This window comes from Vigna radiata, chromosome 10 (genome assembly GCF_000741045.1).
Source record: "Vigna radiata var. radiata cultivar VC1973A chromosome 10, Vradiata_ver6, whole genome shotgun sequence".
Taxonomy (NCBI): Eukaryota; Viridiplantae; Streptophyta; class Magnoliopsida; order Fabales; family Fabaceae; genus Vigna; species Vigna radiata.
The window spans coordinates 12,514,199-12,518,400 of record NC_028360.1 but is presented as its reverse complement, the minus strand read 5'-3'; positions in this window follow the sequence as shown (position 1 = coordinate 12,518,400).

Genomic DNA, 4,202 nt, shown 5'->3' with positions numbered 1-4,202 from the left:
ACAAGAAAAATCATCAAATGGCTCAAATCTCACACAGGTAATCGGTCACAATCAATCCAACTCTCAAACATCATTATCATCTTCCAAGCAAAGAAAAATAAGGAATCTAACAAATCAGAGTATCAATGCAGTGAAAGAAAATTGATAACCTAATCACAGTCCAGAATTTACGAAAAGCGTGCAAAACTGTACACAAGACACAACAAACTACGTAAAAACCGAAATATAAACAAAGAAACAACCTCCCCTAATATACCACACTTAAACAACACAATGTCCTCAGTGTGTCACAACCAGCAGATCAACAATCAGAACAATCAGCAGATATAGACAAAGTGCAATAAAAGTGAGGAGGGAAGGAGAGAAGAAACTCCCTGAGTTAGATGAAGGGGTAGGTGGGATGGACCAAAGACGTCTCCTCCACTACTGCATCCAACAAGGAAGTCTTGAAGAAGAACTGCTTCATCCTCCAGACTTGATCAAGCAGGGAGATGTCCTCCACAGCCAGATCCAAGAAGCATTGATTATTGATGAGTGGGTTCAGCTGGTGCCCACTGATCTTTAAACTATCATGTATGGAAGCACCTTTGTTCTCCATTGTCGGTGCTTGTTGGACAAATTCATATGTACCTCCTGCAACATGGTTAGTGCAATATGGTTCCACAGAAAGAACATGCAGAGGTATAACACCTAGTCTCAGTGTAACAAGCTTACCATCAGATACATTCTCAGAACATGAATCACTTTCAAATGTAGAAACAATATCAAACACAGACTTAGATTCATGTTCAGTGCATGGAGAACAAACATTCAGATCTGATAGCAAAAAGTGGTTCTCATCATGCAAAGAGGGAGAATGAAAATCATGGTCATCAGCATCATAATCATCAACAAAGGTTTTGCTTCTATCTACCTGTTCTTCAACATTTTTATCAGATTCACAGTTAATATCAACAATCATAAAGTGGGAAGTTGGTTGTATCACAAAATTGATTTCAACACAAATAGAGCAAGAACCAACTTCACAACTACATTTAAAATTTTCAGAAAACTGTGAAAGATCAAAATGTAATCCAAAGTCTAAAACTTCTTCTGTTTTCACAGTTTTTATGTCAAAATCAGCACTAACATGTGAATTTGCAGTAGAATCAAGAATATCACCAACATCCTGGGCATCACAATCCTTATCAAAATCCACAACAATATCAACATCATTTTCACATCCTGATTCAAATTCAGATTCAATGCATGGATATAGAGAAGATAGAAAAGAATGCTCTTTCTCATGCAAAGACTCAAACTCATCAACAACAAACTCATCAAGAATTTCAGCCAATGCATCAATCCTAAACACTGAATGGTCTTCAGCTGGAAATTTCATTGCATCAAGGATATTAAAATGAACAAAAATATCAACAAATTCCATAGACAAAGTGTCAGCATACACATCAATCTTGGTTCGGGCAGTTTTAAAAAATGGTCTGCCTAAGATAATGGGAGCGAATCCAGGAGAGAATCCCTCCTCCATCTCCAAAACATAAAAATCAACAGGGAAAATCAATTCACCTACCCTAACCAAGACATCCTCTAGGTAACCTTTTGGGTGGGTAACACTCCGATTGGCCAACTGAATGACTACACCCGTAGGTTGTAACGGACCAAAAGACAAAGATGCATATATAGACAAAGGCATGACATTAACAGATACACCTAAATCAAGCATGGCATTCTTAAATTTGTTATTTCCTATCACGTAGGGAATGCAAAATGTACCTGGGTCCTTGCACTTCTCAGGGATTTGCGGGACCGACTTACCAATAAGCGCTGATACATTCCTTCCCATGTGAATCCTTTCATTGCCCTTTATCTTCCTCTTGTGAGTGCACAACTCCTTCAAGAATTTGGCATATTTTGGTATTTGCTTAATCGCATCGAGTAGAGGTATGTTCACCTCTACCTTCCTGAAGGTCTCTAGAATTTCCCTATCCACCTCTTCAGTCTTTTTGCTAGGAAGTGCCCGTGAAGGGAATGGAAGAGGGATAGGTCGGTTAACCAAAGGAGAAGGTGCGACAGCGACTGTGATGGTGGAAGAGGGAGAAGGTCCACCTGAAGAAGAACCACCGGCTGGAGAAGAAGATCCACCCACCTCAAATGCCCTGCGTGGACCGTCATGGTCGTCCTCTCTAGGACAAGTGACAAGCATGGGTGTAGGTGTAGAAGCGGGCTCTGAAGGCACAACAATCTGTTTCCCTGATCTGAGGGTTATGGCACTCACATTCCTCGGATTCTGCACAGTCTGGGATGGTAGCTTATCAGAATTCTGAGACTGTGCCTGGTTAAGCTGAGTAGCCATCTGATCCATCTGGTTAGTGAGACTCTGTATGGAAGCTCTAGTCTCCTGCTGAAACTGCAAGTTCTGCATAGTCATCTGTCTCACTAACTCTTCCAATGAAGCCTCAAAAGAAGTAGAAGGTTGGGTAGCTGGTTGGACATATGCCTTTTGCTGCTACTATTGTTGTTGCCTCTGGTTTTGTTGTTGCATAGGTAGAGGCACATATTTGTTAGGTGCTCCAACATTCTGAAAAGGTGGCGCCTGCTGCTGATGCTGTGGCGCATTGTTCCATCTAAGATTAGGGTGATTCCTCCACCCTGGGTTGTACCTGTTGTTGGACAAGTCATAATTCTACTATTGTGGCTGGCTGTTGTTGTAGATGTTAGTAGCATAAGCCTAAGGCGCATCAGAGGCGACTAAGTGCTGCAAAGTAGGACAGGCATCTGTGTAGTGGTCACTGGAAGGACAAATAGCACATAGTCGTGCAACAGATGCAGATGAAGCTGTAGATCTTTGGTTGGTAGTCAACTGTGTCACCAACTTCGCAAGAGAGTCAATCTTGCCTTCCAACTTGCTTTCAACACCTGATAAAGACTGGGCAACAACATCATGTATGCCCCTCACCACAATGGCATCATTCCTGGCGCTAAACTGTTGGGAGTTGGAGGCCATCTTCTCAATCAATTGCCTGGCCTCAATAGGCGTGGTGTCTCCAAGAGCTCCACCACTGGAAGCATCAATCATACCCCTATCCATGTTGTTCAAACCCTCATAGAAATACTGGATAAGGAGTTGCTCAGGTATCTGATGGTGGGGACAGCTTGCACAAAGTGTCTTGAATCTCTCTCAATACTCATACAAGCTCTCTCCACCAAGCTGCCTAATCCCAGTTATGTCTTTCCTGATAGTTGTGGTCAGGGACGCTGGGAAACATTTCTCCAAGAACAACCTCTTCAGATCATCCCAGCTAGTGACAGATCTAGGCGCCAAAGCGTATATCCAATCCTTAGCAACACCTTCCAATGAATGAGGGAATGCCTTCAAGAAGATGTGCTCTTCTGGAACATCATGTGGTTTCATAGTGGAACAGACAATGTGGATCAGTCCAGTCTTGAGAACAAATGGAACATCCTCATCAGGATATTGGATGCACAAGCTTTCAATATCGAAATCAGGTGCAGCCATCTCCCTAAAAGTCCTCTCACGAGGTGGAGGTTGTGCCATATATTTCTCAGCGTGAAAAACAACAGAATCAGAATCAGAATCAAGTGCAGATGCAACAGATGCAGTGGATGCAGTATGCACAAAGTACTCAACAGTGGGATGCACAGTATCTAATGGAACAAACTCAAAAACAGACTCTAAAGACAAATTCCTATAATGCCTAACTAACCTATGAAACGTCCTATCAATCTTAGGGTCAAAGCGTGGTATGAATCCAGGGTTTCCTCTAGTCATGCACTAACTCACAACACCCTGTAATCATGAATCAATAGCACAAAAATTTAAAACACAGAAAACTACACAAGACAACACAACACAAGACTCAAAACTGAATCGTTGGTCCCCGGCAACGGCGCCAAAATTTGATGGGTGTCGCGGCCCATACAAATTTAATTGCATATTAAGAATGCAGTATAGACTAGGAAGTGACTCCTAGGTCGTCTCTCAAGGACCAATTTTGCGGTTCGAGAATCGAGTCTAACACGAGGGGGGCGGTTTGAAATCGTTTGGGGAAATCACAGATGAAAACAGAATTTAATTACGACAAATACAGAAATTTAACAATGGAAACGCAAACAGTACTGTAAAAAAATATGGAATCAACACGGAATGAAAATAGTCAGTCATTAACCTAATCACAATGTTC